The sequence below is a fragment of the Cherax quadricarinatus genome, chromosome 78 (genome assembly GCF_038502225.1).
Source record: "Cherax quadricarinatus isolate ZL_2023a chromosome 78, ASM3850222v1, whole genome shotgun sequence".
Classification (NCBI taxonomy): Eukaryota; Metazoa; Arthropoda; class Malacostraca; order Decapoda; family Parastacidae; genus Cherax; species Cherax quadricarinatus.
Genome location: NC_091369.1, coordinates 9864583 through 9888548, shown reverse-complemented (window position 1 = coordinate 9888548; position 23966 = coordinate 9864583). Strand labels below are relative to the sequence as shown.

The 23966-nt window shown below is 38.6% G+C and overlaps 1 protein-coding gene across 34 annotated transcripts in view; it reads left to right on the top strand.

Moving 5' to 3' along the window:
- The window catches only part of LOC128701616 (phosphatidylinositol 4-phosphate 5-kinase type-1 alpha), a 573763-nt gene that overhangs the window by 427934 nt on the left and 121863 nt on the right, over nucleotides 1–23966 (top strand). The gene's annotated exons all lie outside the window — the stretch shown is intronic.

Genomic DNA, 23966 nt, shown 5'->3' with positions numbered 1-23966 from the left:
CACAAGAATGATGCTGTGAGCTTGCTTGCTACTGTGTTCACTCAAGCTTCTCAGGTATGGTGTTATTTATCAGCTTGCCTGCAACTATGTTCACTCAAGCTTCACTGGTATGGTGTTATTTATCAGCTTTCCTACAACTGTGTTCACTCAAGCTTCACAGGTATGGTGTTGTATATCAGGTTGCCTGCAACTATGTTCACTCAAGCTTCACTGGTATGGTGTTATTTATCAGCTTTCCTACAACTGTGTTCACTCAAGCTTCACAGGTATGGTGTTGTATATCAGGTTGCCTGCAACTGTGTTCACTCAAGCTTCACAGGCATGGTGTTATTTATCAGCTTACCTGCAACTGTGTTCACTCAAGCTTCACAGGTATGGTGTTATCAGCTTGCCTGCTACTGTTTTCACTCAAGCTTCACAGGTATGGTGTTATCCACTTACCTGCTACTGTGTTCACTCAAGCTTCACAGGTATGGTGTTATCAGCTTGCCTGCTACTGTTTTCACTCAAGCTTCACAGGTATGATGTTATCCACTTATCTGCTACTGTTTTCACTCAAGCTTCACAGGTATGGTGTTATCCACTTATCTGCTACTGTGTTCACTTAGGCTTCACAGGTATGATGTTATCAGTTTGCCTGTTATTGTGTTCACTCAAGCTTTACAGGTATGGTGTTATCAGCTTGCCTGCTACTGTGTTCACTCAAGCTTCACAGGTATGTGCATAGTAGTTTAGCATTTTATTTTGAAATTGATGATCATGTGCTAGTTCAGTATTTTGTAATTAGTGCATTTTTTTTCTTTAACATACAGCAAATCTGACAACATAAAAAGCATCGAGACCACGAAGACTTAGACCTTTATTTAGCAGATATTAAATTGCATGTCAGTTTACTACAATACTAATTAAATAAATGCTACATATTATTGTTTGCTCAATGGGGTTTTGCTTGAAGACTTTGGTCACTTCATTTAACCGTGAAGGGCTTTCATGCAGTTTTTTTTTTTTTTGTTTGTTGATTGTTTTAAAATGTACTAAGTTTCAGTATGGCAAATGTTTACATGTATCTCACTGAGATGTTGGTTTAAGCACATATAAGTACAGACATGTACTGAACGAATTCTTGATCACATACGCACTTGCGTATGTGTGCACATACACACAATAGACAGGAGGAGGGACCTGTGGAGAAAAACTCATTCTTAAATTGCTTGCATGGAGACAAGCAAGCCATTTAGGAACATTGTAAAAAGAATTAGGAATTAAGAAAATTATAAGAAGAATTAACTTCACTTTCTCTAAAACAAAATTTGAAAATCACTTTCTAAATGTGGCAGCATTTGAGGTATAATTACTCAGTTTAGCTCAGAGAAAGGAGGAGACCTAGTATTTTTTTTTTAGAAGGAATTACTTCAAAGTATGGAATTTAAAATCCCACTCATTCATAATGTCAGAATTCATGTAGAGATGTGAAATATATGAGAATTTTTTTTTGTAAATGAATACATTTTAGCTTTTAATAACTAACACATGGGAGAGAAGAATTTGCCATGATAACTGAGGGACTGTGTGACATGCTTGGAACACTATTATGGAAAGGCGATTGTAGTGAAAGTAAAAATCATTGTAATAGTGGATATCAGATATAAAGAAATAGACTGGCTTTTCTACGAGACCTAAACAAATAGTATGTAACAAATGGTGTGCCAGTTCCTTCATGCACCACCTCATATAAGAAGTGATAAGAATAAAAAAGCAGTACACCATCAACATTAAACCTAATATTCACTACAAAAGGTAAAGAAATTATCTAGAGCCTCATGGAAAGAATGATAATGTTGTTGCAATTTTTTTTTTCATCAAACTGGCCATATCCCATTGAGGCAGGGTGACCCAAAAAGAAAAACAAAAGTTTCTCTGGTTAAATTTAGTAATGTATGCAGGAGAAGGGGGTTACTAGCCCCTTGCTCCCGGCATTCTAACCCTTTCAGGGTCGGCAGGGCCTCTCCTAAACTTGTTCTCAGGGTTGGAAATTTTTTAAAAAAAAGAGATGATAGAGAATCTTTTCCCAAATGATAAAGAATCTTTTCCCAATCATAATGATACCAAAAGTATGAAATTTGATGGAAAACTTACGGAGTTATGCTCTCGCGAAGTTAGCGGTCTTGACGATGTTTACGCATTGGCGATTTCGCCCACTTTGAGCCCTATTTTCGGCCAATTCCAGTGTACCAGTCAACAAAAATCATACCTATTTCGCTAGAACTCCATTTTTTCTATCGAATGAGTACAAGAAATCCACCCATTTACCAATTTCCACTATCCATTAAGGTGGTCAGAAATTGGCAATTTTGCCAATTTCACACAAATTTCAGAAGATGCCAATTTCCAAATAGAGTCCAGAATAAACAAGACAGACATTTCTGGCACTAAAATAACATTTCCTCTGTTTATTACTCTTGTCCTCAGGCCTCTGTTACATTTCTTTTGCTTTCCGCTTTGAATTTTTATTCTCACAAAAAAATAGAAGATATATGTTATGCAGACTACTGCATTCGTGTAGAAATGGCATAGAAATGGTATAAGTAATATCAGGGCACTTGTGAAAAAATATTACACTCACCAGTTGATGTGTATTGAACGCGTGGCATGATTTGTTTACCTTAGAACTTTGGCAAAAATTGAACATTTCTGCTACTTTGAGCTCAATTTCCAGATACTTTTCATTGTGAAACCAATCAAAATCATCTCAATTTCCATAATATGTCTTCCATTCTATAAAATGAGACCAGGAAAACTAGAATACAACCATAAATAGCATACGAAAATACTCTGCAAAGTCGCTGTTTTTAACCAAAAACACGGTCGGAGTTTTTTTTTTTTCTCATTATGCACTATGTGCTGCAGGATTTTTTTATACCGTGCACACTGACTACATAGACCCATTCTTTCATATGTAGGCCTACCAGCTTTCTCTCACTAGATTTTAAGGTGCTAGAATTTATGCATACTAGTACGGCACCAACCCTGGCGAGCAAACCATACTAGTACGGTACCAACCCTGACAGGGCTAATTGCCTCTTACGACACGCTTCGCTTACGGAGGAAGAATTCTATTCCACTTCCCCATCGAGATAATAGGAAATAAACAAGAACAAGAACTAGTAAGGAAATAGAAGAAAACCCAGAGGAGTGTGTATTTATATGCTTGTACATGCATGTGCAGTGTGTCCTAAGTGTAAGTAGAAGTAGCAAGACTTACCTGAAACCTTGCATGTCTATGAGACAGAAAAAATATACCAGCAATCCTACCATCATGTAAAACAATTACAGGTTTGTTCTTGGAAACATTATTAAATATTATTGAATACGACTTTGAGGAAGACAAAATGCCATCAGTAACAATTAGATGTTAAGAACAGAAATATGCAAATCTGAAACAACATTTTCAAGAAACAAGCTGCAATAGAAGACTTAGAGATAATGTAGATACCATAAAGTAGACTTCCATAATTTGTGTTGGTTATGTTCCTTTAAATCAGCACTACTCATGATATTACGACATGTGATGTGAAGAATGTATAGGAAAAAGAGGGCTGCATTCTGACAGCTATAAAAAAGCCAAACAACATTTTTAATTTTTAATTCTCCAATAATGATAGTTTTAACACCCAAACATTGTAGTTCATGTGGCTTTGTACAATATCTCTATTGTAGTGAAGTTTAGATACCGAAAAAGAAGACTATGTTCAGCTAAAAATAAATGATTTCTACATAATTTTTTCTTAACCCTTTCGAGGTCTGTGCTGTAGTACTATGGCTTTGAGGTCAGGGTCCCTTCCTGTAAATATGGACTTAGATCTGAGAGAATGGGTCTGTGCAATGAGTGTACACCATATAAAAAATACAGTGGACCCCCGCTTTATGATCAGCTCCCAATGCGACCAATTATGTAATTGTATTTATGTAAATTCACTTGTACGTGTATGTTTGGGGGTCTGAAATGGACTAATCTAATTCACAATATTCCTTATGGGACCAAATTCGTTCAGTAATGGCACCTGAACATACTTCTGGAATGAAATAATATCGTAAGCCGGGGGTCCACTGTATTGTGTCACAAGCAGTGCATGGATAAAAAAAATCTGTGTGTACCGTGGACTCCCATGAATTCACGACTCCAGTAATTCACAGATTTTTCTTTAGAACCTAACTAATAATTGTTTGTGGAAATCCCCTCAAATTCAAGGACTTTTGTTTTTTGTGGCACTATATAATTTTTTTATGCATTTTAACACTAAATATTAAGAAAAATATAATTTAATGATTTTTTAACATAAATATTAACGTAAATTCAGCAAAATTTCCATGTAAAATATAATCCTGTATAAATTTTTTAGTGCTGTAGAGAGAACACAAAGCGACTGTAGAGGAAAACCGTATATTTACTAAGCATATACCAAAGAAAACGGGGTTGCATGAATTACAGTATGCCTCTGTAATTCTATCTCCTTTTGTCTGTCTGTATCTATCTCTGTATCTGTCTCTATCCCACAGGTACACATAAATACATGTACAGTTATACATAGTGTAAATTACCTAGGATAACCCAAAAAAATCCATACAAAGTGCTATACTGTACTGGTAGATATAAGGCATAATAAGCATGACTGGCATGTAATACACATTTTCACTTGTTCAGGAATCAGATGTGACCGACTCTGCATCGTGTGTAATACCTATTGGTTCATGAGCGGCCATCTCTCTGAGACAGAGAAACAAGTAGAGTCAGGAAGACAAACACAGGCAGACAAAGCAATAGAGACAGAGATAAACAGACAGACAAATAGATAGAAACAGAAACAAACAGATAGACAGACATGTTTATTTATAACAGTGAAAAATAAAGCCAAGGCAGTGCACGATCATCAAATGTCACTCCACGAGTGTCACTCCACTGGCAGTGGAGTGACACTCATCTTACACCGTGCTTCAAGGAGTTTCATATACACTTCAGCATTTCTAAAACATTGCTGGGACCTGATGAAAAAGGCAAAAATCATTTCTTATTTACAAATGCATTTTTCTTATTTAAAAACCCTTAACAAAAAAATTTGGGTGGCTTTTTGGGAGCTGGTACGAATTAATGGTACAGTGGACCCTCGACTAACGATATTAATTGGTACCCGAGAATGAATATCGTTAGTCGAGTTTTTTTAGTGTTAGTCGAGGCAAAATGTTAGCGTTAAAATGTATCGCTAATCGGATTTAACGTTAGATGATGCCATCGTTGGTCGAGGGTCCACTGTATTTCAGTTAATTTCAGTGTGGAAAATTGATTTGATATACTAGCAAATTGAGTTACGAGTTGGGTCATGGAGCAAATTAAGCTCGTAAGTTAAGGTACCACTCTGTTTGGTTTAAAATAGCAAACTTGCAGTTTATTTTCAGATGGTTTTTGTGGTTGTAGTCTTGGTTTCTTGGTATCATTTGATAGAACGGAAGATATATTCCAGAGATAAATTTGATTTTGATTGGTTTCAAGAATGGAAGTAGCTTGAAAATGACCTCGGTATAGCAAATATATTTGATTTTTGCCGATATTCCAGAGGACGCAGATATGCATCCAACTGGTCAGTCTAATACGTGTTCACAAATGTGTTGACATTATTTGTACAATTATTACATTAATGCGGCATTCTTCAAAACAGTAAATCTTGTATTTTTGTGTGAATAAAAATTCAAAATGGAAAGCAAGTATAATATAGGAGAGGCCTGAGGACAAACTTATGAACAGAGGAAATGTTTGAGTTTCAGGACAGTCTTCATTGTTTATTCCCTATTTTTAAATTGGGATTTTTTTAATTTTGTGAAATTGGCCAAATTGCCAATTTCTGATCACTTTGAGTAGTTGAAATAGTTAAAAGAGCAGTTTCTTATAGTACTCAGTTGATAGAATGGAAGGCTTACTAGCAAAATAGCTAAGGGTTTGACAAATGAAACAGTGGAATTGGCCCAAAATAGGACTTAAAGTGGGTGAAATGGCCAGTGTATAAATATCGTTGAAACTGCTAAATTGGCAAAAGCACAATTCCCTAAGTTTTTTCATCAGATTTCATATTTTTGGTGTGATTACCTTCAGAAAAAGATTATCGTAGGAATTGTTTTTGTGTGGGGGCGGGAGGGATTTTACCCTAAAAACAAATTTCAGATTGGGGGTCTGAACTCTAAAAGGGTTAAGTGGGGTAAGTAAGTTTATTCAGGTATACACAAATACAGTTACATAGATTATCATACATAGCAGCATATGTGTAGAGAACCTAGGATAACCCAAAAAAGTCAGACAGAGTGACTTATTTCCATTGGGGTCCTTATTTTTTTTTTCCTGCTCCAGCCACATACTTAGTGTGGATTTGACATACTTGTGTGGATTTTGATATGCTTGAGTAGATTTGATACTCTTCTCACCATGTCACATTGTGGATTACTCGTTACTCAAACTCTTATCTTCACTTCATTCGTTTTGTCTACCGTATATCAAAACTAGCATTTTTTTTTCTCTCTCCTTATCTATGGCATAGAAAACTGTGCCTAGCTCATACAAAAATAGCATTTCTATTGACTGTTACATGTTGGAGTGGTTGGTACTTTTGTTTAATAAATGTATGAAAGAGGGGAAGGTAACTAGGGATTGGCGGAGAGCATGTATAGTCCCTTTACATAAAGGGAAGGGGGACAAAAGAGATCTTAAAAATTATAGAGGAATAAGTTTACTGAGTATACCAGGAAAAGTGTACGGTAGGGTTATTATTGAAAGAATTAGAGGTAAGACAGAATGTAGGATTGCGGATGAGCAAGGAGGTTTCAGAGTGGGTAGGGGATGTGTAGATCAAGTCTTTATATTGAAGCATATATATGAACAGTATTTAGATAAAGGTAGGGAAGTTTTTATTGCATTTATGGATTTAGAAAAGGCATATGATAGAGTAGATAGAGGAGCAATGTGGCAGATGTTGCAAGTAGGTACAGTATATGGAATAGATGGTAAGTTACTAAATGCTGTAAAGAGTTTTTATGAGGATAATGAGGCTCAAGTTAGAGTATGTAGGAAAGAGGGAAATTATTTCCCAGTAAAAGTAGGCCTTAGACAAGGATGTGTGATGTCACCGTGGTTGTTTAATATATTTATAGATGGGGTTGTAAGAGAAGTAAATGCGAGGGTCTTGGCAAGAGGTGTGGAGTTAAAAGATAAAGAATCACACACAAAGTGGGAGTTGTCACAGTTGCTCTTTGCTGATGACACTGTGCTCTTTGGAGATTCTGAAGAGAAGTTGCAGAGATTGGTAGATGAATTTGGTAGGGTATGCAAAAGAAGAAAATTAAAAGTGAATACAGGAAAGAGTAAGGTTATGAGGATAACAAAAAGATAAGGAGATGAAAGATTGGATATCAGATTGGAGGGAGAGAGTATGGAGGAGGTGAATGTATTCAGATATTTGGGAGTGGACGTGTCAGCGGATGGGTCTATGAAAGATGAGGTGAATCATAGAATTGATGAGGGGAAAAGGATGAGTGGTGCACTTAGGAGTCTGTGGAGACAAAGAACTTTGTCCTTGGAGGCAAAGAGGGGAATGTATGAGAGTTTTACCAATGCTCTTATATGGGTGTGAAGCATGGGTGATGAATGTTGCAGCGAGGAGAAGGCTGGAGGCAGTGGAGATGTCATGTCTGAGGGCAATGTGTGGTGTGAATATAATGCAGAGAATTCGTAGTTTGGAAGTTAGGAGGAGGTGCGGGATTACCAAAACTGTTGTCCAGAGGGCTGAGGAAGTGTTGTTGAGGTGGTTCGGACATGTAGAGAGAATGGAGCGAAACAGAATGAGTTCAAGAGTGTATCAGTCTGTAGTGGAAGGAAGGCGGGGTAGGGGTCAGCCTAGGAAAGGTTGGAGGGAGGGGGTAAAGGAGGTTTTGTGTGCGAGGGGCTTGGGCTTCCAGCAGGCATGCGTGAGCGTGTTTGATAGGAGTGAATGGAGACAAATGGTTTTTAATACTTGACATGCTGTTGGAGTGTGAGCAAAGTAACATTTATGAAGGGGTTCAGGGAAACCGGCAGGCCAGACTTGAGTCCTGGAGATGGGAAGTACAGTGCCTGCACTCTGAAGGAGGGGTGTTAATGTTGCAGTTTAAAAACTGTAGTGTAAAGCACCCTTCTGGCAAGACAGTGATGGAGTGAATGATGGTGAAAGTTTTTCTTTTTCGGGCCACCCTGCCTTGGTGGGAATAGGCCAGTGCGATAATAAAAAAAAAATATAAATTAGAAGTGAGGCTCAGGTTAGGGTGTGTAGAAGAGTGGGAGACTACTTCCCGGTAAAAGTAGGTCTTAGACAGGGATGTGTAATGTCACCATGGTTGTTTAATATATTTATAGATGGGGTTGTAAAAGAAGTAAATGCTAGGGTGTTCAGGAGAGGGGTGGGATTAAATTATGGGGAATCAAATACAAAATGGGAATTGACACAGTTACTTTTTGCTGATGATACTGTGTTTATGGGAGATTCTAAAGAAAAATTGCAAAGGTTAGTGGATGAGTTTGGGAGTGTGTGTAAAGGTAGAAAATTGGAAGTGAACATAGAAAAGAGTAAGGTGATGAGGGTATCAAATGATTTAGATAAAGAAAAATTGGATATCAAATTGGGAAGGAGGAGTATGGAAGAAGTGAATGTTTTCAGATACTTGGGAGTTGACGTGTCGGCGGATGGATTTATGAAGGATGAGGTTAATCATAGAATTGATGAGGGAAAAAAGGTGAGTGGTGCGTTGAGGTATATGTGGAGTCAAAAAACGTTATTTATGGAGGCAAAGAAGGGAATGTATGAAAGAATAACAAAAAAGGCACAATACCGTGACTGGAACGATACACAAATAACCCGCACATAAAAGAGATAAGCTTACGACGACGTGACTTTGTCAATGGTCCAAGTCTGACCGAAACGTCGTCGTAAGCTTCTCTCTTTTATGTGCAGGTTATTTTTGTAATGTATGAAAGTATAGTAGTACCAACACTCTTATATGGGTGTGAAGCTTGGGTTGTGAATGCAGCAGCGAGGAGGCGGTTGCAGGCAGTGGAGATGTCCTGTCTATGGGCAATGTGTGGTGTAAATATTATGCAGAAAATTCGGAGTGTGGAAATTAGGAGAAGGTGTCGAGTTAATAAAAGTATTAGTCAGAGGGCTGAAGAGGGGTTGTTGAGGTGGTTTGGTCATTTAGAGAGAATGGATCAAAGTAGAATGATATGGAGAGCATTTAAGTCTGTAGGAGAAGGAAGGCGGGGTAGGGGTCATCCTCGAAAAGATTGGAAGGAAGGGGTAAGGGAGGTGTTGTGGACGAGGGGCTTGTACTTCCAGCAGGCATGCATGAGCGTGTTCGATAGGAGTAAATGGAGACGAATGGTGTTTGGGACCTGACGATCTGTTGGAGTGTGAGCAGGGTGATATTTAGTGAAGGGATTCAGGGAAACCGGTTATTTTTTTATAGCCGGACTAGAGTCCTGGAAATGAGAGGTACAGTGCCTGCACTCTAAAGGAGGGGTTCGGGATATTAGCAGTTTGGAGGGATATGTTGTGTATCTTTATACGTATATGCTTCTAAACTGTTGTGTTCTCAGCACCTCTGCAAAAACAGTGATTATGTGTGAGTGAGGTGAAAGTGTTGAATGATGATGAAAGTATTTTCTTTTTGGGGATTTTCTTTCTTTTTGGGTCACCCTGCCTCGGTGGGAGACGGCCGACTTGTTGAAAAAATATATATATATATATATATATATATATATTATGTATATATATATAGGTAGTAGGTTGGTAGACAGCAACCACCCAGGGAAGTACTACCGTCCTGCCAGATGACTGTGAAACAGAAACCTGTAACTGTTTTGCATGATGGTAGGATTGCTGGTTTCTTTTTCTGTCTCATAAACACGCTAGATAACAGGGATATCTTGCTACTCCTACTTACACTTTGGTCACACTTCACAGACACGCACATGCATATATATATACATACATCTAGGTTTTCTCCTTTTTCTAAATAGCTCTTGTTCCTCTTTATTTCTTCTATTGTCCATGGGGAAGTGGAAAAGAATCTTTCCTCCGTAAGCCATGCGTGTCGTATGAGGCGACTAAAATGCCGGGAGCAATGGGCTAGTAACCCCTTCTCCTGTAGACATTTTCTAAAAAAGAGAAGAAGAAAAACTTTATAAAACTCGGATGCTTAAATGTGCGTGGATGTAGTGCGGATGACAAGAAACAGATGATTGCTGATGTTATGAATGAAAAGAAGTTGGATGTCCTGGCCCTAAGCGAAACAAAGCTGAAGGGGGTAGGGGAGTTTCGGTGGGGGGAAATAAATGGGATTAAATCTGGAGTATCTGAGAGAGTTAGAGCAAAGGAAGGGGTAGCAGTAATGTTGAATGATCAGTTATGGAAGGAGAAAAGAGAATATGAATGTGTAAATGCAAGAATTATGTGGATTAAAGTAAAGGTTGGATGCGAGAAGTGGGTCATAATAAGCGTGTATGCACCTGGAGAAGAGAGGAATGCAGAGGAGAGAGAGAGATTTTGGGAGATGTTAAGTGAATGTATAGGAGCCTTTGAACCAAGTGAGAGAGTAATTGTGGTAGGGGACCTGAATGCTAAAGTAGGAGAAACTTTTAGAGAGCGTGTGGTAGGTAAGTTTGGGGTGCCAGGTGTAAATGATAATGGGAACCCTTTGATTGAACTTTGTATAGAAAGGGGTTTAGTTATAGGTAATACATATTTTAAGAAAAAGAGGATAAATAAGTATACAAGATATGATGTAGGGCGAAATGACAGTAGTTTGTTGGATTATGTATTGGTAGATAAAAGACTGTTGAGTAGACTTCAGGATGTACATGTTTATAGAGGGGCCACAGATATATCAGATCACTTTCTAGTTGTAGCTACACTGAGAGTAAAAGGTAGATGGGATACAAGGAGAATAGAAGCATCAGGGAAGAGAGAGGTGAAGGTTTATAAACTAAAAGAGGAGGCAGTTAGGGTAAGATATAAACAGCTATTGGAGGATAGATGGGCTAATGAGAGCATAGGCAATGGGGTCGAAGAGGTATGGGGTAGGTTTAAAAATGTAGTGTTAGAGTGTTCAGCAGAAGTTTGTGGTTACAGGAAAGTGGGTGCGGGAGGGAAGAGGAGTGATTGGTGGAATGATGATGTGAAGAGAGTAGTAAGGGAGAAAAAGTTAGCATATGAGAAGTTTTTACAAAGTAGAAGTGATGCAAGGAGGGAAGAGTATATGGAGAAAAAGAGAGACATTAAGAGAGTGGTGAAGCAATGTAAAAAGAGAGCAAATGAGAGTGGGTGAGATGTTATCAACAAATTTTGTTGAAAATAAGAAAAAGTTTTGGAGTGAGATTAACAAGTTAAGAAAGCCTAGAGAACAAATAGATTTGTCAGTTAAAAATAGGAGAGGAGAGTTATTAAATGGAGAGTTAGAGGTATTGGGAAGAATACATATATACATATACATACCAGAGGTTTCAGGTCACTCTCACTCTAAAATTTGACATTTACTTTTAAAACAAGAGAGAGAACAATATCGAGTGTACAAGTAATAAGTACGTATTGTGAAAAGTCTAGATATTAAGTATGCCAGTAGATACTAATTAAGGTCAGAGTCTTCCCAGAGGTCAATCTGACATCACTATGTCAGCTCATATCAGTTCATGTACTTCTAAAGTTGTATGCCTGTGCCATTCCCCTTAGTCCTGGAAGGTGATAAGCTTTCATGGGGCATTAAATTTGCTACACCTTCAGGTAAGTTATTGTTAACAGTTAATCATGCCAAGTCCTGTGAGAATTGAGTCGAACTGCATTTCTTCAGATGAACATTCCAAACTTTGGAATTGCTTCAGTTCATAGATCTCACACTCCACAAATGATGTTGAGCTATGTGCCTATGCAACAGACTGAAAAGCATTTCTCTGATGACTTGTTGACTCCTATAATTTCCAAATAGTTTCTCTGATGACTCGTAGCAGCCCTTTTATTATATGGATGTTCTCAATACCACCTTGTACTTCCACCAGTAGCTTTCAATGAGTGAGGACAGTCACATTTTACATGTCAGAGGGCTGTTTTGTCCAGTTTGACTCCCAGTAAGTTTTAGTCCTTTTGTTTTATATAGGAATTTTTTCAGATGGTTAAGACTGAACTTAATGCCAAGGTCATGGCTTGTATACTTGTGTAGGCACAGAAAAATTTACCACAAGTGAGATTTGGGCTTGTACTGGTAATGGGGAACTCTTCTTTTAATTCTCTCATTGCTGCCTCTTGTGGTGTTGCCTCTAATGCCATTCCCCCTATGAAACTGAGACCTGGCCAGGTTAAAGTGACTTAAGCTGCTATTGATAGCCTTCTAAAGAGGGAAGTATTGAAAGTTCCTTTGAAAACAGCAGCAGCAGGACTAAACAAAAATCATTCTGAGTTACTGGAATATGTATCAAAAAAAATCATACAAAAAAATGCAACCTTAATGACCCCATTTTTCAGAAGAATATGAGCATTGGACTGTTGAAGATTGGATTAAATTTGCATTAAGTGATGTATCTGCAAGTTGAGGATGAGTCAGACATCCATCACTTGTCAGATGCTACACCTACCCTTCATCCCATCTATATAGCTAGAACATTGAAACATACTGAAGGAGTGATGATAGGAAACTGATTTAGTGGATTAAAGGTTCGTGGGAGATTAAATTTCCTGCCCAAAAACACAACTACGAATTGAGCTCATTCTGTAGATGTGCTTAAGGAACATTTCCTCACATTCCACAAGATTCATGGCACCACACACTTAATGCAGGACAGTGCCCGGTACCATGTGTCAAAACAGGTCAAGAAACTGTGACCAGAGAACAATATCATTGTTATCCAGTGGCCGGAGAACAGCCCTGACCTGAATTACATCAAAAATTATTGAAATAAAATAAAAAATAGCTCCATTCCAAAAATCACATCATCGATGTCGCACTTGACTGAGGAGATAAAAAAAAAATTGTATTAAAGATATGGACTAGCCTATTTTAAGAAGCTTTCTGATTCTGTGCCTAACTGCCTGAAATTGGAAATCAATTACATAGAAACATGATCAAATATTAAAGAGTAAGTGAAATTTGTTTTTTCTTGCCTTTTATCATATGTGATAGAAATTCCTTTGTAATTTGGCAGTGGCCCAACATCATGTGAGAGTCTGTACTCACCTAGTTGTGGTTGCAGGGGTCAAGTCAAAGCTTTTGGCCTCGCCTCTTCACTGGTCTCTACTAGGTCACTGTTCCTGATCCATGAGCTTTATCATATCTCTTCTTAAAGCTATGTATGGATCCTGCCTCCACTACATCATTTCCCAGACTATTCCACTTCCTGAAGAAATACTTCCTAACATCCCTGTGATTCATATGAGTCTTCAACTTCCAATTTTGACCCCTTGTTGCTGCGACCCATCTCTGGAACATCCTGTCTCTGTCCACCTTGTCAATTCCACTCGGTATTTTATATGTCAGTATCATATCCCACTTATCTCTCCTGTTCTCCAGTGTCGTCAGGTCGATTTCCCTTAACCTCTCCTCATACGACATGCCCCTTAGCTCTGGGACAAGTCTTGTTGCAAACCTTTGCACTTTCTCTAATTTCCTTACATGCTTGATTTCCAAACTGGTGCTGCATACTCCAATACATATATGCCTGACATACACGGTGTACAGGGTTCTGAACGATTCCTTATTGAGATGTTGGAATGCTATTCTTAGGTTTGCTAGGCGCTCATATGCTGCAGCAGTTATTTGGTTGATGTGTGCCTCAGGAGATGTGCCCAGTGTTATACTCACCCCAAGGTCCTTTTACTTGAGGGAAGTTTGTAGTCTCTGGCCCCCTAGACTGTACTCCATCTGCAGTCTTCTTTGCCCTTTCCCAGTTGTCATGGCTTTGCACTTGGTAGCATTGAACTCTAGGAGCCAGTTTCTGGACCAGACCTGCAACCTGTCCAGATCTACTTTTTCTAACTTTTCTTTTGGTGCAGATACCATATTTCTGCTTCATGTCAAATTTGATGAGAAAAGAAAAAGAACTGGTAAGCATTCTCCCAAATCCTAGGCTCTTGAAAGTTGACCAAAACCAGAAATGTTGTCATAAATAAACCAAATGACTCGTATCCACAATCCTGAAACAACCAGTAAGCTAAATGATGATAACATTGTCAACTCAACCTAACAGCATAGTAATGCCTCAGGGTAGTGTTCTTGGCCCTCTGTCTTTCCTCGTTGTTTCATTCTTCGGTCGTTTACACTCACAGGCTTTTATATTAAACTTTTCTTTTTTTTTTTAAGCTCACAATGGCTTCTTAGACCTGTTAAAATGTGGGGGACCATAATTGCCCCAGTGAAATCATCAGGTTCATTATATATTACCTTAATAAAGGTCTAGGGGTCATTTTAAAGCAAACTGGCACGTATCAAAAATATATACTTTCTTCTTTCAACAAACTGGCCATATGCCACCAAGGCAGGGTGGCTGAAAAAGAAAAACGAAAGTTTCTCTTTTTAAATTTAGTAATTTGTACAGGAGAAGGGGTTTCTAGCCCCCTTGCTCCCGGCATTTTAGTAGTCTCTTACAACACGCATGGCTTACGGAGGAAGAATTTTGTTCCACTTCCCCATGGAGAATATATACTTTATATACTATAAAAATATATGTGTAGTACAGAAAACATTTTACAGGTCTGTCATCACTAATCAGGAAATCAGTAATCTGGTTCCATCAGTAATCTGGCACTAATTTCGGCTAGCATAATTTCAAATTTCCGGGGTTGCCTCACCAACCTGCTGCTACTGTTTGGTGGCACTATTTGCTGCATAAGTCATTCCAATTTCTTTTTCTGCATTTATTGTTATAACCCATTCACTTTAGCCCTAGCCATGGTTCCAACGAATAAAAGAAATGCTTCTCGTTGTGTAAAGCATATACACCATCCATTGTCCACATAAGATAAAGTGGCTTTGAAGCCTCTTTCGGTCACCATGAGCTCAGCTCGCTCAGATAAGCTGTGACTGGTAAATTTGGGCCTACATATGAGAGAATAGGCCTGTGTGGTAAGTGTGCACTATATAAAAAAAAAATCCTGCAGCACGCAGTGCATAATGAGAAAAAAATTGCAACCTTGTTTTTGGTATAAAACAGCAACTTTACTGTGTATTTTTGTATGGTTTTTATGGTTGTATTCTTGTTTTTTTGATCTCATGTGATAGAATGGAAGATATGTTACAGAAATAGATATGATTTTGATTGATTTTATGATGGAAAGTACAGTGGACCCCCGAGTTTCGTGATTAATCCGTTCCAGAGAGCCTGCCGAAAGTCGAAATTCACGAAACTCAAAACCATTTTCCCCATAAGAAATAATGGAAATAAAATTAATCCGTTCCAGACACCCAAAAATATTAAAATATTTTTTTTTTTTTTCAAATTAAATAAAGATTTATGTACTGAAATCAATGAGAAATCAAGTACTACATGCATATAAAAAATAATAACATTACACTTACCTTTACTGAAAACTTCTGGGTGGATGGAAGACGGGAGGAGGGGATAGGAGGAAGGTGTACACTAATGTTTGGATGGAGAATCTCCTTCCATTAGGACTTTAGGTAGCAAGTTTTTATCTGGGGTTACTTCCCTTCTTCTTTTAATGCCACTGGGAACAACTTGAGGGTCACTGGACCCCTGTCGCACAAAATATCTGTCCAGAGAGGTCTTTTTCTAGCATTTCTTTAAGATTTTCCTGATGTGGGACACAACACTGTCATTGTACATATTGCAGATATGGCTTGTTTCAGCTTGGTCAGAGTGATACTTTTCAACAAAACTTTGCAACTCATTCCACTTGGCACAAATCTCCTTAATCTTTGAAGAAGGCACCTCATCCACTCCCTCTTCCTCCTCCTCTGAAGCAAGTTCCTCGGCTGTGGTCTGATGCTGTTCCAGTTGAAGCTCTTGCAGTTTGTCAGTGGTTAGCTCTTCCCTGTGGTCCTCCACCAACTCTTCCACATCCTTGTCACTCACCTCCAACTCCATGGACTTGCCCAATGCCACAACACCTTCCACAACAGGCAGAGGGTCGGCAGGGACAGGGTCTGCCTCAAACCCTTCAAAAATCCCTCTGGATTGTGTTCCTCACTTTATTTACCAAAGGGCTTGCACTAGCTTTCCTTGGGTCCATGATGACTTATTTAGCAGTTGCAAGCACAAAAAACAATGGATTATTATGAAATGTATGAACCCACGGAGTGATGGTCACATGTTGGTAAACAGTGGCACACTGAGCGTGAATGGCGTGGGAGACTGGCTTGGTGTGCGCGGTGATGGGCAGACGGGTACTGGACGGTCGCCAAAACATGAGTCTAATCACGAAACTCGAGGCCAAATTTTGCCAAAAAAAACTCGCCAAAGGTCGAATTTCACGAAAGTCGAGGCTGCCGAAACTCAAGGGTCCACTGTACATTGAAATGTTCAAGAGTAAACAAATGACATCACCATCCAATACGTGTCCAACTGGTTGGTCTAATACGCAATCACAGATGGGTTGACATTATTTATACAGTTATTACAGCACTGCAGTAGTCTGCATAACAGTAAATCTATTTTTTGTGTGAATAAAAATTCAGAATGGAAATCAATCAGAATATAAGAAAGGCCTGGAGATGTGACTAATGAACAGAGAAAATGTTATTTTAGTGCTAGGAATGTTTGCATTGTTTATTCTGGACCCTATTATGAAATTGGCATGTCTTGAAATTTGTGTGAAATTGGCCAAATTACTGATTTCTGACCACTTTACTTGTTAGACCATTCACTTGTTAGACGAAGAATGAGGGGAGACCTGATCGAAGTGTATAAGTGGAAGATAGGTATTAATAAAGGGGATATTAACAAGGTCTTGAGGATATCTCTCCAAGAGAGAACCCGCAGTAATGGATTTAAATTAGATAAGTTTAGATTTAGAAAGGACATAGGAAAGTATTGGTTTGGAAATAGGGTAGTAGATGAGTGGAACAGTCTACCTAGTTGGGTTATTGAGGCTAGGACTTTGGGTAGTTTCAAATTTAGGTTGGATAAATACATGAGTGGGATGGGTTGGATTTGAGTGGGACTTTCACATCAGAGCTTATTTCTTGGGTAGCATTGAAAATTGGGTTGGTCAAATGTTTGTTAGTGGGATGAATTGTAAAGGACCTGCCTAGTATGGGCCAACAGGCCTGCTGCAGTGTTCCTCCTTTCTTATGTTCTTATGTTCTTATTGGATAGTTGAAATAGGTAAATGGGCAGCTTCTTGTACTCTGTAGACAGAAGGAATAATGGTGAAATAGCTACGAGAGTTCAGTAGACTGGAACAATGGAATGGTCCAAAAATAGGGCATAAAGTGGGAGAAATCGCCGATGCATAAATATTGCTGCTAGGTTACGTGTATTCTAACCTAACCTAAGGGGCTCTGGTGGCCTGGTGGTTAACTCTCTCGCTTCACACGGTGAGGGCCTGGGTTCGATTCCCAGCCAGAGCAGAAACATTGGACGTGTTTCTTTCCACCTGTTGTCTATGTTCCCCATCAGTAAAATGGGTACCTGGGTGTTAGTCGACTGGTGTGGGTCGCATCCTGGGACACTGACCTAAGGAGGCCTGGTCACAGACCGGGCCGCGGGGGCGTTGACCCCAGGAACTCTCTCCAGGTAAACTCCAGGTAACCACTCTGTAATCCAGCAAATTCACTAATTCGGCACCCTACAAGTCCGAATGATGCCTGATTAGTGATGGCCAAGCTGTATATATTATCAGGCCATTTTATTTCTCATGGCACAAGACTTAATATCTACAATTCATTTGACCATCCTTACAAAATCCTGCATTGGGGCTAATATAAACTGCCACATGGTCATCATGTTAGGTACCTCCAGTGTTAACAAACGCTCCCTTCCCTTTGTCTAGCTGCCCCATACAGTGTCTTTGCATACTGCAGCAACTTTGGGGAAATCTTAATTGATGCCAAGACACATTTTTAAACATCCTTACCACTCAGAAAAGATTAAATCATTAACAGTGTTGATGAATCATCTTTACCAGCAAGCCAGAGAAAGAGATATCAAGGGATAAAGGATGCAAAAAAAAAATATTAAGGCTGCCTGAAATGCTATTGCATATCAAGGAGCTTTCTATAAAGTAGTAATATAGTAATAAAGTTGGTAGAATTACCGACAATATGTAAAGTAAAAGGACACAAGTGCAACTAATGTTCATACATTCACCAAACATTCACTGAGTTACATTTTCCTTCCTTTTTCATCAAAGACTGCAAGAAAAGAGCTCTTCAGATCATTAATTCTCCACGCACCAACACCACTCCCAACAAAGTTATAATTCTTTCCAACAGCCAGGTTGCACTGAACATTTCTAAAGTACTACTTTCACAAGCTAACACCAGAGTTGCCATCGCTTCTAGCACTTCAATAAAGGTTCTAACCAGGACAAAATCAAAGCACCACAAACCAGTCAACACAGGAGTTTACACTATACCCTGTGGAGGCTGTGACAAGATTTACGTAGGTGAAACAGCAAGAAACCTCGACACCCGCCTCAATGAACACATTTACGCATGTAGGAACGATAACTTGAACAACGCCTGTGTACAACACCGAAATTCCACCAATCATCTCATGAAATTCAGGGATGCCTAATTAGTGATCAAAGAAACTAACTTCCGTAGACGCAAATGCCTCGAATCAGCACTGATCGCTGTTTCGAATACAATTAAACAAAACAACGGCAGCTTCACCATCTCTGAAGTCTTAGCAAGAATTCTCCTGAAAACAATAAACCCTGCCATCACATAGTCTCTCCTGTTATACTACACAAAGCACATTACAGAGTGAACACTGAAACAGGCTGCCTCTATCCAGTCTATATTTGTCCAACTTAATTTATGTTACCCAAGTAATAGCTTTTATATCCTTTTACTCATGTATGAATTAATTGCTCTACCATATTGTATTACTACTACCACTACAACTTTTGTCACTACTACTACTACTACCACCACCACCACTAGTATTGCACCTCACTCTGAGCCTATATATACCCTCTGTGTCCATGTATTGTTTGTAATGGCTTGATAAAGCTCCTGGAGAGCGAAACGTTGCCACAATAAAATGCCACATTAGTTGCACTTGTGTCCTTTTACTTTACAAAGTAGTAATATATGAGAGCAGGGTAATATTTTGTGAAGGGATTCAGGGAAACCAGTTAGCCAGACTTTAGTCCTGGAAATGGAAAGTACAGTGCCTGCACTTTAAAGGAGGCTTTTGGGATATTAACCCTTTAACTGTTTTGGTCGTATATATATGTCTTATGAGCCAATGTGTTTGACGTATATATACCCAAAAACTCTAGCAGCTTCAAATCAAGCAGGAGAAAGCTGGTGCTCCCACATGTGAGAGAATGGGTCCGTGTGGTCATGTGTGCAGATTAAAAAAAATCCAGCGCACAAGTTAGGTGTCCAAAACAATAGGCAAGACACCTTAATATCCTTAAATCACCTATGATATTTATACCTGGGAATCTACTACGGCAAGCCCCCTAAAGCGTATAACTCAACAAAAAGTGACTGTGCCAATGATCACTCAGTCTAGTGCTAGACAACACTCATACCCACTCTTGAACCTTACTCAGTGTACATATTATTCACTTGGATTACTGTACATATTATATATACAGGACGGTCAGTTCAAATGTAACCCCTGCTCTGAAACTCTTCCTTAATAGCTGCAACAGAATGTGTTCGATTCAACTGTGTAAACACTCGGTGTGCATAAAAGGCCTTAAGATATGGAACTCTCTGCCTATTGCAAACTACTTCAAAGCTACTGTTAAAAAGCACCTTTGTACCTTGATGTAGTATTGACAGAATTATACTATGATAAATCCTGAAACCTGCTGTTTTCATCCAGTCCTATCCCTGTTCTTGTTTTGGCTTTCAACTCTCTTATATTGTTAGATGGCTATATACTGTCTTGTAAGTCAGCTAGTACCACTCACCCTGCTAAACTTGGCAATTAAATTTTCTTTTTTATTTATGAATTAATCTGTAGCTTGCATCTGTTTTCATGTTCCTACTAATGCCTTGTATTAGAGAAAAATGAAAAATAAAGAATAAAACTGAGTAAATCTTAGAGTATAGTCTAAGTTTTGCCTGAGATTCTATGCATACTGAGGGCTTTCAGATTGTCCATATATCCTGTGCAGTAATACTGCATTATATAGTATTTGCATATGTATTTGACCAACATTTGTAATAACTGTTACAAATGTTATAAGACTTTTTTTTTTAACACATCAGCCATATCCCACCAAGGCACGGTGACCTAAAAAGAAAAACTTTCATTTTTCTTTATACAGGAGAAGGGGTTACTAACCCATTGCTCCCAGCATTTTAGTTGCCTTGTATGATACACATGGCTTACAGAGGAAAAATTCCAACAAATTGTTTTGCAAATTCATAAAATGTCACTATTATAGACTGAAGTATTAATGTCAAAAATCATTAACCTTAGCATTCTTGTAAACCAAATGAATTATTTTTCCAGGAGTTATAAGTTGATTTGAAAACGGGTCGAAATGTTCTGCATAACCAGGGGTTTTCTGTAATGTCAAAAATATCGACTATTTCAAAATCGTTTGTAAGATGCACCTTGTAGAAATAGTTTATCATATATCAATCATTTATTTACTGAAATATAAAAACATTTAGTAAAATATTCTTGAAATTGCAAGTAGAAAATTTTCAGAAGTAGATTTTCTGCTGCTTTACCTTTTATCCTTGCCACCTTATATGGATTTGGAGCTACCCCTCCTCCCTCTCCTTCCTTGTTTCAAACCTGATAACCTTGCATTACCTTGGCACAGTATGAACCCTACAAGTTGAATGCTTAGTTTCCCTGTTATATTCCATCATGCAGGATGTGTGACTTAAATATTGCTGAATTCTGTCATCTTGCACTGATGGAAATTGTCGAGTATTCCGTTATGGATTCATTAGCTCTAAGAGCTGAAGAACCTTTAATGGAATAGTGACTATATCCTCATTTCCCTACTGAAGTCTCGTAGCTCAGACTAACAGATTTCAGTATTGTGCATGACCCCCATCCTGCATGTAACAGCATACTATTGTTGTATCCAATTTTGATCAGTAAACAACTGATAAAAAAAAAAAACTTGGTACTAGGCCTTGTGTCAAAACAAGAATTTGAGTTTAAAATAGAACAAACAGGGCAGTACAGTACTACATCTTCCATCACATCACACCCCCATGTGTGTCTTCCCACTACAGGCTAACATTTGACTACCCTCATGCAGCAAGCCAGCCAGCCATGCCTTGCTGGTAATGAAATATTGTATCATAATTATCAATAAAGGAACTGCTAATGAAAAGATTATTAAAATACTGGAGTTAAAAGATAAAGAATCACACACAAAGTGGGAGTTGTCACAGTTGCTCTTTGCTGATGACACTGTGCTTTTGGGAGATTCTGAAGAGAAGTTGCAGAGGTTGGTGGATGAATTTGATAGGGTATGCAAAAGAAGAAAATTAAAAGTGAATACAGGAAAGAGTAAGGTTATGAGGATAACAAAAAGATTAGGTGATGAAAGATTGGATATCAGATTGGAGGGAGAGAGTATGGAGGAGGTGAATGTATTCAGATATTTGGGAGTGGATGTGTCAGCGGATGGGTCTATGAAAGATGAGGTGAATCATAGAATAGATGAGGGGAAAAGGGTGAGCGGTGCACTTAGGAGTCTGTGGAGACAAAGAACTTTGTCCTTGGAGGCAAAGAGGGGAATGTATGAGAGTATAGTTTTACCAACGCTCTTATATGGGTGTGAAGCATGGGTGATGAATGTTGCAGCGAGGAGAAGGCTGGAGGCAGTGGAGATGTCATGTCTGAGGGCAATGTCTGGTGTGAATATAATGCAGAGAATTCGTAGTTTGGAAATTAGGATGAGGTGCTGGATTACCAAAACTGTTTTCCAGAGGGCTGAGGAAGGGTTGTTGAGGTGGTTCAGACATGTAGAGAGAATGGAGCGAAACAGAATGACTTCAAGAGTGTATCAGTCTGTAGTGGAAGGAAGGCGGGGTAGGGGTCGGCCTAGGAAAGGTTGGAGGGAGGGGGTAAAGGAGGTTTTGTGTGCGAGGGGCTTGGACTTCCAGCAGGCATGCGTGAGCATGTTTGATAGGAGTGAATGGAGACAAATGGTTTTTAATACTTGACGTGCTGTTGGAGTGTGAGCAAAGTAACATTTATGAAGGGGTTCAGGGAAACCGGCAGGCCGGACTTGAGTCCTGGAGATGGGAAGTACAGTGTCTGCACTCTGAAGGAGGGGTGTTAATGTTGCAGTTTAAAAACTGTAGTGTAAAGCACCCTTCTGGCAAGACAGTGATGGAGTGAATGATGGTGAAAGTTTTTCTTTTTCGGGCGACCCTGCCTTGGTGGGAATCAGCCAGTGTGATAATAAAAAAAATATAAATAATAAATATTGCTAACTGTACTATACTTTTCACCAAAACTAATTTTCACTAAGGTGAGCTTTGTTTATTAACCGACTGATTTATCATAGTCATCTACAAACAATTTTAGGCCAGATTAAAGACATGGGTTTGCATCTTTACACCTGCACACAAAGATCTACCATCTGCTTAACTGACACAATAGCTGAACTACCCTATCACTTATTTTTTGTGAAACTGTGAAGGTTATGTATATTTGAAAGCTGAAAACACGAGAGGGATGGTAACTTTATAAAATGAATGGCAAATATACTGCTATAAAAGTCTACTAATAATGTAGACTGTAGTGAGTGTTCTCTCAGTCATAAATGTACTAAATTCATGTCAAGGTCAACCTCATTCTTTCATACTGGTCATATATAAAGACAGGCATGTCCGTGCAACTCTAAGCTAGCCTGTCAGAGAGAGAGGGTTGGATTTTTTTTAGCTAGTTCTTTAGAACAATTTTTATACCATGCATCAGTACTGTATATTTGATCCAAACATGACAAAAAATAAATTAGCAAATCTTAACATCTCCCCACGAACATGTCATTTTAAAATCCACAATTTTAAGCCATGCAGTAGCAAACAAATAAAGATTCTACAACACCTATACCAAAGGATTATTTTCCAAAAAATACAAAAATGTATGAAGGTGTATGCACACACTAATGACTGTTGAGATTGGCAGTGTGGCTCATACCACCAGTAATTACCACTCAATCATTAATTTCCCCACTTCCTGTCTACTTGAAGACAGTTGTAGATACTGTACATTTTTAAAATGTAGCAACAGCATCTGCTAACCTCGTAGCAATAGCTGCTAATGACTGCATGAAACAGCAAAATGTAATAATAGCTGCTAATGACTGCATGAAACAGCAAAATGTAATAATAGCTGCTAATGACTGCATGAAGCAACAAAATGTAATAATAGCTGCTAATGACTGCATGAAACAGCAAAATGTTATACAGCTGCTAATGACTGCATGAAATGGCAAAATGTAATAATAGCTGCTACTAACTGCATGAAAAACAAAATGTAGCAGGAACTGCATAAAATAACATGTAGCAATAGCACATAACAGCAAAATCAGAAAGGCAGTGAGTGAGAGAAACATTGTGTTTTGTAGGTGTGTGGATGTTTGATGATGGTTCTTACTTCACTGTGTTTGAACTTTGCTGAGAATGATAGATAATATATATTTTTTTTTTCAACAAACCGGCCATATCCCACCAAGGCAGGGTGGCCCAAAAAGAAAAACGAAAGTTTCTTTTTTTAAATTTAGTAA